Source organism: Lagenorhynchus albirostris, chromosome 1 (assembly GCF_949774975.1).
Source record: "Lagenorhynchus albirostris chromosome 1, mLagAlb1.1, whole genome shotgun sequence".
In the NCBI taxonomy this organism is placed as follows: Eukaryota; Metazoa; Chordata; class Mammalia; order Artiodactyla; family Delphinidae; genus Lagenorhynchus; species Lagenorhynchus albirostris.
The window spans coordinates 140,105,499-140,118,155 of NC_083095.1; positions in this window are offsets into that span (position 1 = coordinate 140,105,499).

Here is a 12,657-nt window from a genome sequence, read left to right on the forward strand (position 1 = left end):
GTAGATTTCTGTGCAAAGTCTTGCATTTGATTCAGTAAATATATCCCTAATTATTTCATATTTTATGCTGTTATTAATGCTATTTTTAATACTTCATTGTCCAGTTGTTTGTTGGTAGTATATAGAAATATAATTGATTTTAATATATTCACATTGCATCCTATAACCTTGCTCAATGCACTATTATTTTGATAAAAATTTTTGTAGATTCCTTAGGATTACATCAAAAAAGTCAATCATATAATCTCTGAATATAGATAGTTTTACTTCTTCCTCTCCTTTCTGGATGCTTTTTATTTCTTTTTCTTGCCTTACAGCCCTGACAGAGACCTCCAGGGCAATGTGGAATAGAAGTGGTGAGAGTGGATACCCTTGCTTTATTCCAATATTAAGGGAAAATGTTCAGGTGTTGTTGTTGTTGTTTTTACCATTAAGTATGATGTTAACATCTTCCTCTTATTTTTCCTCTGTTCTCTCTACCCTTTACTCTTTGCCCCCTTTTGCACCTCTCTGAAAATTTCAGTCTTAAGGGTAGGGCAGTACAAGATACGCATCTGGCATGGAATGAGGAGCCCAGGCAGTGTGAGGAGAGCATGAGGGTTCATAACTCAAGTGGATGAAAAAAGACATCTTTTTGGGTGGAAAGGTGAGTTTGGATGTCACAGCCAAAGCAAAAGTAAGGAGGGTATCACTGGGGACAGACAGCCTGGCGTGGGTGTCAGAGCGCATGGGAGATGAGGAAGGCATTGATGTGGACAAAGCAGCCTGTGTTTGACATCAGAGCCAAGGCAAAGTGAAGCCACGTCCCAATGGCAGGAGGCCTCATGTGGCAGTAAGGGTCTCAGAGGGTAGGAGAATATCCAGACATGGGGACTACCCTGAGTGTGGGTCTAAGCCCAGGCAGGATAAGAAAGGCATCCACTAATGTGGGTCAGCCTGGAATAAGGAATTGGAGCCCAAGCAGCATTAGGAAGGCATCCTAACACTGTGCAAGGGGAGAAGATGTGGGCATCCATGTGTTGGGGTGACCTGTCATGGAAACTCAGAACTCGAGAAGAGTAAGGATGGCATCCACATTCTGGGATGGCCCAAAATGAGATTCAGAACCTGAACAGGGAGAGCAGAAAATGTGGAGGGTAGTGGCAGCAGCAAGAGATTGGATATACAGTGGGGCACTTATCAAATGAGTAAGTACATTAAAGATAATGGAAGCCAGATTTCTCTCTTTGGAGATGGGAGTTACAAATGCTAAAAGACAGAGAAATAATCCCTGTGGTGTGAGATTGTGGTCAAAAATATTTGTGTGAATTAATGATTTTCAAAATGTATAGATAAGTACAAATATGTACATACACATATATATGCATATACTGTATGTATATTTTTCTGTACACCTACATATATACACATATGTACATATATTCTCAAGTTCTATCCACCAAGAATGCCTAAGAACAATGACAGCCCAATAGCAATCAGCTATTGCACCCCTGCACCCAGATCATGAATTCTCTGTATGATTTTCTAACTAAAAGGAGCCATGGCTCTTTGGGAAAAGGGTTGATTCTTGAGATGGGCCAGGAAAGTACAAGGTAAGATTGAAATACCTTGTGCCAGAGAACAGGAAGTGTTTAAAGAATGATGGGGACATGTCAAAGAGACACAGAATCCAGCTTGAATGTGTTTGCGCTGCCCAATTTTGGAAAAAAATTTGAGCATAAAAATTAATAATGACAATAATGAGCTACAACCCATAGAAAAAGAACAGGAAAATATGAGTTAATGCATAATAATCAATTAGCTAATGAAATGTTTAATCACAAATGGCATATTTACATAGCTTTTAATTACATTCCCCACAAAATACTAATTATGAAGAAGAAACTTTACAGTATAGCTGGCAAACACCACCATAATCAAGTGATCAATACAAATAAATTAAAGAATGAAATAAATCAAAATAATGTGTCCCATGATATAATACATTGAGAAGAATACTGTATCAGTTCTATGACATGCCTAACAAAGATGTATAACCTGAATGTAATCATGAGAAAACATCAAACAAATTTCAATTGAGAGACCAAATACAACCCAACTGCCCTGTAATATTTAAAAGTGCCAACGTCATCAAAGTCAGGAAAGACTGAGGAACTACCCCAAACTGAAGGAAACTGAAGAGTCAGGGATTCTTAACGCATGTATGATTCTGAACTGTAAGAGATATTAGTGGGGCAGTTGGTGGATCTTGAATGGGATCTGAAGATTGCAGAGTAGTAATTTAATATCTATTTCCTGATTTTAATGATTGTATTGTAATAACATAGGAAAGTCTCCTTGCATGTGTGAAAAACACTCAGCTCTTTGAGGATGATAGTCATCAGCTTGGCTTCTTATGCACAAATGGTTCAGGGTAAAGTTCATTGTGAAGTCCTTCAAACTTCTCTGTAAGTTTATGATGGCTTTACATTTTTTTAAAAAAATCAAAAAACAAAAACAAAAAGTTTTCTCTAGGTACCCTTCAACAGATTAAGAAATATGCCTTCCGTTCGCAGTTTGTGGGAAATTTTATCAAGAATGAAGTGGAATTTTGTCAGATGCTTTTGTTGTTGTTGTATATCTATGGAGTAAATCATACGGATTTTCCTCTTTATGGTTTTAATGTGGTAGATGACATTGATCTTCAAATGTTAAGCAATCTTTGCATTCCCAGGATAAACATTACTTGGTCATGTTGCTTACATTTTTAATATATCTGTGGATTTGACTTCCTAATATTTTTGATGAGGATTTCTGTCTAGGTTCATGAGTGTTTGCTGTATAATGTCCTTTTCTTGTCTGGTCTTAGTTTCAGTGCACAATGAGGCTACAACACGCTCCCTCATTCTCTAAGTTTTGAAGGATTTTTTTGTAGGGTAATTATCATTTCTTACTTAATTATTTTCTAGAATTCATCAAAGAAGCCATCTGCCCTTGAAGTTTCCCTTAGATTTTAATGATAAATATAATTTCTTTAACAGGCATAAGGCTATTTAGATTTCTACTTCTTCTCATGACAGTTTTGCTAATTTATGTATTTTGAGAAGTTTGTCCATTTCACCTAAGTTGTCAAATTTAGTAACAAAAATGCCTACAATGTTCCCTTACTATAATTTTGAAGTCTGTAGTATATGTAGTTATGCTCCATCTTTATCTCCTGATATTGGTAGTTTGTGTCTTTTTGTCTTTTTTTTTTTTTGCGGTACGCAGGCCTCTCACTGTTGTGGCCTCTCCCATTGCGGAGTGCAGGCTCAGCGGCCATGGCTCATGGGCCCAGCCACTCTGCGGCACATGGGATCTTCCCGGACCGGGCCATGAACCCGTGTCCCATCGGCAGGCGGACTGTCAACCACTGCGCCACCAGGGAAGCCCCCTTTCTGTCTTTTCTTAATAAGTCTACAAAGAGGTTGATTGCTTTTATTGATATTTTCAAAGAATCTGTTTTTGGTTTTATTTATTTTTCTTTATCATTTGTCTGTTTTCTATTTTATTAATTTCTGCTCTCACCCTAATTATTTTCTTTACTTACTTTAGGTTTACTTTGCTCTTCTTTTTCTAGCTTCTTAAGATAGAATCTTAGATTATTGTGTTTTTTGTCAATAAATAATACATTTATTGTTGTCCACATGCACCTGAAACCTTTCACTACCTAAGTTTACCAGAAGTATTCTACTTATACCATAAATGCCAAATGGAAAGAACTTAAACTAGGGATGATGTATGTGCATTCTGAGGTATCACTGTAGAGAATAATACATTCAATAACAATGTCCCTAAAAATCTATCAATTACTTGTATTTCACAAAAGCACCATAAATTTCTTCATGTGAATCACCTTCCTAACCTTGACTGTGTAACAGTGCTGACTGAACGTATGAAAGAGATGGCAAAATACTCACTAGACTAAATTGGGTGCAATAAGAGACTAGGTAAAATGAAGAATTGTTTTAAGACCATAAAATAGGAAATTGGTATAGTTTCTCCTGTTAAAACCCAAAGTAGTATTATTATCGTACTATTGTCAATTTCTCTCTTCATGTTTGTTAGTATTTGGGTTTTTTAAAAAATTTTATTTATTTATTTATTTATTTATTTATTTATTTTTGGCTGTGCTGGATCTTCATTTCTGTGCATGGGCTTTCTCTAGTTGCGGTGAACAGGGCCACTCTTCATCGCGGTGCACGGGCCTCTCACTGTCACAGCCTTTCTTGTTGTGGAGCACAAGCTCCAGACGTGCAGGCTCAGTAGTTGTGGCTCATGGGCCTAGTTGCTCCGTGGCATGTGGGATCTTCCCAGACCAGGGCTTGAACCCGTGTCCCCTGCCTTGGCAGGCAGATTCTCAACCACTGCGTCACCAGGGAAGCCCTAGTATTTGTTTTATATATTTAAGTGTTCCTGAATTGGGTGCATATATGTTAACAAGTGTCATGTCCTCTTCTTGTATTGATCCCTTTTACATCATGTAATGCCCTTCTTTGTCTTTCATTATAGCCTTTGTTTTAAAGTCTGTCTTGTCTGATATGAGTATTGCTCCCCTGCTTTCTTGTCCTTTGCATTTGCGTGAAATATCTTTTTCCATCCCCTCACTTTCAGTCTGTGTATGTCTCTAGCTCTGAAGGGAGTCCCTTGTAGGCAGCATATGGAAGGGTCTTGTTTTTTATCCAATCAGCCAGGCTATGTCTTTTGATTGGAGCCTTTAGTCCATTGACATTTAAAGAAATGATTGTAGCATGTACTTATTGTCATTTTAGCACATGTTTTCCAGTTGTTTTTGTCATTCTTCTCTCTTCATTTCTTTTTCTTTTTGTTTCTACCGTTGCAGTTTGATGATTTTCTTTAGTAGTATGTTTGGATTCCATGCTTTTGGGGTTTCATGTATCTATTGTAGGTTTTTGATTTGTGGTTATCATGAGGTTCACATATATTGACCTATAACCATATCTACTTTTTTTAAACTCGTAGCCATTTAAATTCAAACATATTCTAAACAATCTACATTTTTTACTCCCTTCCACCACATTTTGTGTTTTTGATGTCATATTTTACATCTTCATGTTTATCCCTTATTTGTTTACTGTCAGTATAATTACTTTTACAACTTTTTGTCTTTTAATTACATGCTGGCTTATTTAAGTGGTTGATCCTCTGTCTTTACTATGCAATTGCCTTTCTTAGTGGAATTTTCCCTTTCCTATAGATTCTTAATTCTTTTCCACTTTGACATTTTTTTAAAGATAGGTTTAGCATTGATGAACTCTCTTAGATTTGCTTATCTGAGAAGTCTTTATCATTCCTTCTATTCTAAATGATAATATTGCTGGATAGAGTATCCTAGGCTGCAGGTTTTTCCCTTTTGGGACTTTGAATATATCTTGTTACTTCCTTCTGGCCTTCGAAGTTTCCATAGAGAAATCAGCTGATGGCCTTATAGGGGTTCCTTTATATATGACTCTTTGTTTTTCTCTTGCTGGCTTTAGAGTTCTCTCTTTATCTTTAGCCTTTATCATTTTAATTATATGTCTTAGCGTGGCCTTTTTGCATTCATCTTGTTTGGGATCCTCTGTGCTTCCTGTGTCTGAATGTCTGTGTCCTTCTACAGGCTTGGGAAATTTTTAGCCATAATTTCTTCAAATACATCTTTTATCCCCTTTTCTCTCTCTTCTCCTTCTGAGAGCCCTATAATACAAATGGTGGTATGTCTAATGTTATCCTAAAGATCTCTTAAACTGTTTTCATTTTTTTAATTTGCTTTTCTTTTTGCTGTTCTGATTGGATGATTTCCATTATTCTATATTCCAGATCATGTATAGCTTCTTCTGTATCATTTAGTCTGCTATTCATTCCTTCTAATGTGTTTTTTTATTTCAGCTACTGAATTCTTCTTTTATGATAGTTTTTTAATATTTTCTAGATCCTTGTTAAAATATTCACTGTTTATATCAATTCTTTTCACTAATCCATTTAAAATTTTTATAAACAATGCTTTGAATTCTTTACCTGGTAAACTGTTTATTTCTGTTTCATTATTTATTTTTTCATGAGTATTCTCTTGCTCTTTCAATTGAGAGCAGTTTCTCTGCTTTTTCATTTTACTTAACTTTCTCTGCCTCTATGAATTCAGGTGAAACAGTTGCTTACTGTGGTCTTAAGGGTGAAACAGTTGCTTACTGTGTCTCTGGTGGGGCTGCTGGATTTGATGTGGATGCCAGTCATGTCTTTCCTCAGGGTGTGCTGGCAGCTATCACTTAGGTAGGGGTGGGGCTGGAGTTGGAGCAGCTAGAGCAGGCTCCTGGTGTGAGGCAGGACTTCCTCTCTGGTCAGTGGCCATCTCCACCCTATTGGGTGTCTGGTCCAATCCCACATTACTGGAGTGGAAACCCTGAGGGTCAGGCTTGAGCTGGCTCTGTTCCATTTATTTGTTTGTTTATTTATTTATTTATTTATAACCTAAGAATATTACCCTGGGGGTTCACAGTGAATGTGTCCCCCTTAAATGTGTGTTTTTCCCTCTTCCTGCACTGAGACCTTCCCCCCAAACGAGGGGAGTGCTGAATCAAGTGTGGCTTGTGCACTCACAGAGGTCCTATGCTCTGCCTATGTTTGATTCTGCAGCTGTACTCAGACACAGCCCACAGCTTCATCCTTTTCTGGGATGTGGTTGCCCCAGATCTAGTGTGGTGCTGTGCTATGAAGTGAGCAGGTTGGAGCCTTTGCTCAGCTTGGATATACAACAAGGCAGTCATGGTAAACCCAGCAGCCATACTGCTGTCGGAGATTTGAGCTGATTCAGGGGTGCTGCTTGAGTAAACAACAGTGGCCACTGTCATCCCACCAGGGCTCTGCTTCAACTGGGTCAACTCTGGGTCAACACGGCTTCTAAAGAGTCTTTTTCCACGTTCTGGCCATCTTAGATCCAGTGCCACCTGTGGCATGAAGTGAGCAGGGCCATGGCATTTGCTCAGCTCAGGCTGCGGAACATGGTGGTTGTAGGAAGGTGGTTGTAGGAAACCCAGCAGCCACCAGGGCAGCCCCCGACCCCCCACCCTGCCTAGGGGCAAGCCATCACCTGCACAGTCCTCATGAGTGGAGTCTAGGCTTCTCCAGCCTTTCTGTCTTTCCCGGTGGTCTCCAAGGCACAGAGGGGGCTGTTCTCCTATATGTAGGATGTCCAGGCTGTGGCTTGACCTACTCTCTCCCTAGGGTGAGAGTCCACCTATGTGATCTCCCTTTTCCTCTGAGACTCTTCAAAGGAAATTGGTCCCAACCCAATCACTTTTCTTCCCTTCCTACCCAGTTACATGTGTAACTTTCTTATAGCCTTGGTTGTACAGGAGTCCTCTGCCAATTTCCAGTTAGTTTTCATTGAGAACTGTCCACATGTAGATGTGTTTTTGATGTGTTCATTGGGGAGGTAAGTTCCACATCTTTTTACTTGGAATATTCCTCCCCAAGTTTCCTTCTTTTAAAGAGAATATCCTTTAGCCTTTTTTTTTTTTTCAAATAGATCTGCTAGTGACAAATTCCCTTACTTTTCCTTCATCTGAGATTGTCTTGATTTCTTCTTCATTCCTGAAGGGTTTTTTTTTTTTTTTTACCAGATATAGAATTCACAGTTGATAGTTCTTTCAGCACTTGGAAGTACTGCACCATTTTCTTATGGCCTCCATCATTTCTAATGAGAGATTTTCTGTCACTTGAATTGTTTTTCCTTTATTCATAGTGTGTCACTTCTCTCTGGGTGCTTCCAAATTTTTTTCTTTGTCTTTTGTTTTCAGAAGTTTGATTATGATGTACCTTTCTATGGATTTCTTTGGGTTTATCCTATTTTGAATTTGCTCAGATTCATGAATGTCAGTTCATGTGTTTTGTAAAATTAGGGGATATTTCAGCCACTATTTTTGAAATACTTTTCAGCCCCAACTTCTTTCTCTGGGTCTCTGGAGTTTTGGAACTCTGATTGCATGAATGCTAGGTCTTTTGTTATAGCTCCACAGGTCACTGAGGCTGTGTTCAGTACTCTTTCTTTCAGTTTGTTTTCTCTCTGCTGTTCAAATTGAGTGATTTCCATTTTCAAGTCACTGCTTCTTTCCTCTGTCACCTCCACTCTGCTGTTGAGCCCATCCATTGAGTCTTTTATTTTGGTTATTGTATTTTGCAACTCCAAAATTTCCATTTATCAACAGTTTTTCCCTATATCTTCTATTTCTTTGCTGAGACTATTGTTTTCATATATTTCAAGTGTGTTCATAATTCTTATTGAATTTTTATAATGGCTGCTTTAAAAATCTTTGTTTGATGATTCTAACATCTCTGTTATCTTAGTGCTGGCATCTATTTATTTATTTTTTATTCCTTGTCTTGGTATGATAAATTGTTTTCTATCAAAACCTGGACGTTCTGTGTATTATGTTGCAAATATCTGGATCTCCTTTAACTCTTCTGTTTTATCTAGCACCCTCCAATTCCATTCTGGTAGGGAAAAGGGCCTGCTTCATTACTGCCAGATAAGGGTGGAAGTCGGGTTTGTCCGCTCTGTTTTCATTGACTCCCAGGGAGGGAGAGACCCCCTGCTGGTTGACGTGGGGGTTCAGGACCCCCAGTAGGCCTCCGCTGATTATACTTGGGAGAGAGAGAGAGAGCAGTGTCTCATTACTGATCCTCATATGTCCTCCACTGTCACTGCAGGAGGGTGGTTTCATTACCTCTGGGTCTTGGTAAAAGACTTTTCGACTAAACCTCCTCTGGCACCACGCCTGTGGGGAATGAGGGCTCCTCATTACTCTGAGAGGAGAAAAGGCCACGCTTCCCACATGGTCTCCAACGAGTAGGTCTAGGAGCTTCTGTTACCATCCACTAAGGATGAAAGTCCTGCCTATACACTCTGCCTGCTTTGGCACCACCCCTGGGGGGTACTGAGTTCCTCTTACAGCCGGACGGAGCTGTTGTTAGTCTAGGCACCGCTTAGCCTTGAAGTGGCTAAAGAGTGGGACAGGCCACAGTATTTTCAGTGGTGTTTGGCAGGAGTAAAGATGTTATTGTCTAAAACTTTTCTGTCTTCCTGTACTGCCCTTTCTTGGTCTTTGGCTAGAAAGGGAAGACTTTTCTTGGGGTTCCTTTTTTTCTGTTTGTACTTGCTGGCATTTCCAGATTGCTGGCTTCTATAGTACTCAGTCTGAGATATATGAGATATAAAGAAAGTCCAGGTAATTCACTGCTATGTCACTCCCATCTCCCTCGGCCATCTGCATTTTTCTCCCCACCTTTCAATGTCTTCTTATGTTTGTAATTTTCAAATATATAACTTCTAGTGTTTTTAGCTATACTTAGCAGAAGGAATAGGAAATAGCACATTTACCCTTTCCCCTTATTCTTTCTGTACAACACTAAAAAATTTTTTTGTCAACAGAAGACAATGAAGAGGAAAGATAAATGATTAGATTTAATCTTCCATGTTTAATCCTCAGCCCATTAATAAATTTCCCAATGTTATATTATTCTTTCATTCCTGAAATAAATAATTGTTCAGTCCTTATTTTAATCTGTGCCTCATATATCAGTGTAAGTTTCATTATTATTAATATTAAAGACTGTTGAGAATTACTGCCATGTTTAACAATTTCTTTTTTGTCATGTTTCTTGCATTTCCATTCTGTTCTCACTGCTCTTCCTGATTTTGTTTTCTTTTCAGTGAGACCCTGTGAGTGGTAAACTCTTTCATTTCTATTTATTTGAAAATTGTATTTATTTTGTGCTTACTGTAGGGCCTTGCCTAGCTAAATATAGACTTCCAGTGTTCTGGAGTGTCAAGTTGGAAACAAAGGCTTTGGCCCCAAGATGGCAAAAATGAGACTTATTTATAATATTGAAGATTACATGTGACATGGCTGGTCTAATGTCTCAATAGTTAACATTTTCTATTAGTATTTTGATGAAAATAGCTCATTGTCTTCGGGCCTCATTTTTGTTTCTGTGAAAACTGATATCAATTTCATTGTTCTTTCTCTTTGTGTCTTTCCAAGGATTTCTTTGAGTTTATCCTATTTGGAATTTGCTCAGATCCATGGAAATTGTGATGCTCTACATATTTACCATGAAGAGCCTGGCTATGGATTTTTTTGTTTATCCTTACTTTTGTGAATATTCAATCTGAGAATTCATGCATGAAGTTCTAGAAATTGTATCACTTAGACTGTTCACCTGCCTGCCCTCTTTGATGCTCTTCTCTGTAGCTTCTCCTTGTAGGACTCTTACATTGGACATCAGGGTTTACAGTAATCATTTCTTAAAGTAACATTGACTGTGAAAATCCCATACTTTCCACCTCATTTTCTCTCTGTGCTGAATCAGGAGTAATTTTCTAGATCTAATCTCTAGTTCATCAATTATTTGGGTATAAAATAACATGTTTTACCATTTGACCTCATAACCATTCAATAAATAGTCACTGAATGAATCCATGAGTTAATAAGTTCCGCTAATCATCCAGATATAGGCATCTCCTATTTCAGGTCAGTAACCTGTTCCTGAATTTTAAATGTTTGGCTAGAGCATCATAACCAGAAGGCTCTTTCTTATTAATTTAAACTGGTTAGATTGTACTGTAGTACCTATCCACCTGAAACTCCCGATTAATTTCCTAACCATCTCCATGATTATAACATTGCTTCCTGTGCACCAAATGAGTGTGTTTTTTAACTACAGCTGCTTTGCACTCAGTCACATGGCATCTCTCTAACGTCCACCCCTTTTTGATTCTTGGCACTTGTTTCAAAACATCTCCATAGGATTTTAGTGTTCTGCCCATCGTGAGTGGAATGTTACTTAAAAGTTTTGACCACCTACCATTTTGTTAAAAATACATACTGTCCTTGGGAACATAAACATATTTTTCCTATGCAAACAGCAACAGGAAATTTGTCTTTTAATAGATACACATATTGAGGACTCCAGCTCCAGGCCAGAATTCCATGTGTGATTTTTCAGGCCCGACCACAGGTAGTTACAAAATTCAGAAAGCAAGCCTCTCAGGAAGCTTCTCTCCCCATACCAGCGGTGCTGACAGCCAGCGTGTTGCAGTCTCTGGGGGGCTCTGTCCAGGACTCAGGCCCTACTGAACATGCTCTCTGGCGTAGCAGCGTTCCCAGCCCAGGGATCTCCACTTGGAGGCCTTCCCTAGGGGCCTCCCCTGATCATCAGGAGTGGGTGACTTTGAGAACACTTCTTCACCCCGACTCAGGGCTCAGTACTTTCCCACTTCTAGCCCTTCCTGCCTCCATCTTCTTGGCCTCTGTGTACATACACAAAATGTCAGGAGCCACTTATTTGGGGGTCTTTGGGCAGAGATGATCCACCCATCCGAGCTGATCTACCCAGCCCTCACTTGGCACTTCTGCAGGGGAAACAAAACCTGGGGGGCTGGTACTTCTCCTCTATTGCCTCTTGCTTTATGATCAATCTCAGTTTGTTGTTCAAGACTTGACGGTTACTTTCACTGTGGCTTGTCTTAATCAACTGCTTGTCTTAATCAGCTGCTTCCAAAACTAGCCACCCAGCTCTCTCTAGCTCTGCTTAGCTCTTGACATATATCCTGTAAAGATAAGGTATTAAAAACCAAGTGGCCTTCTACTAAGAAAATGTTAGCTGTCAAGACATTAGACAAGGCATATCATATTTAATATTGTAAGTAAGTCTCATATCTGATATCTTGGGGCCAAAACCTGTGTTTCCATTTTGACACTTTCCTTTTGAAACATCTCAAGAAATTGAATTACTTAGTCAAATGGTATGTACATAGTTGGGGAAAAAAAAATCTCTGCAAATATCATCAATTCTTTTTCCCAAAAGATACAACAGTTTTCTTCACATGAGCAGAGTATGATAGTGACCAATTCAGAACACCAACATAAATGTTAGTTATATTTTCTAATCTGTGAGCATTTGGTGAGTTAAAAATATTGTCAGTTGTTTTTTAAATACAATACGTTTATTAAGGTAAAATGTTTCATAAATGTTGTGAGACATTTCTAATTTTTTCTTAAATTATCTAGTCATGGTTTTAAATTGACAGAACAATTTTATAAAGGATGTAGACAGTTCCAATGTAAACCACACCAAGTTTCTCCTATTATTAACATCTTACATAGTAGGTATATTTGTTACAATTAATGAGCCAACATTGATTCATCATATAAGTAAAGTCCACCCTTTGCTCGGATTGTCATAGTTTCATCTATGTTCTCTTTCTGTCCCAGGCTTCTGTTCAGAATACCACATGATGTTTAGTCCTCATGTTTCCATAGACTGTTCTTGGCTCTAAAGGCGGGGAGTGTTATGTCTTGGAAAACTGACCTCTTTATCATTTATCATTGTATAATCCATTGTATTATCCATGATAATTGTCCTTCTTCTGAAGTCTACTTGCCTGAAATTACTATAGCTCCTCTAGGTATATTTTAATGATGGTTAGCACATGTATCAGTTTCCTAGGGATGCTGTAACAAATTACTACAAGCTGGTGGTTTCAAACAACAGAAATGTATTCTCCCACAGTTCTAGAGGCCAAGAGTCTGAGATCAAGATGTCAGCAGGACTGTGCTCACTTTACTGGTGCGGTTGGCA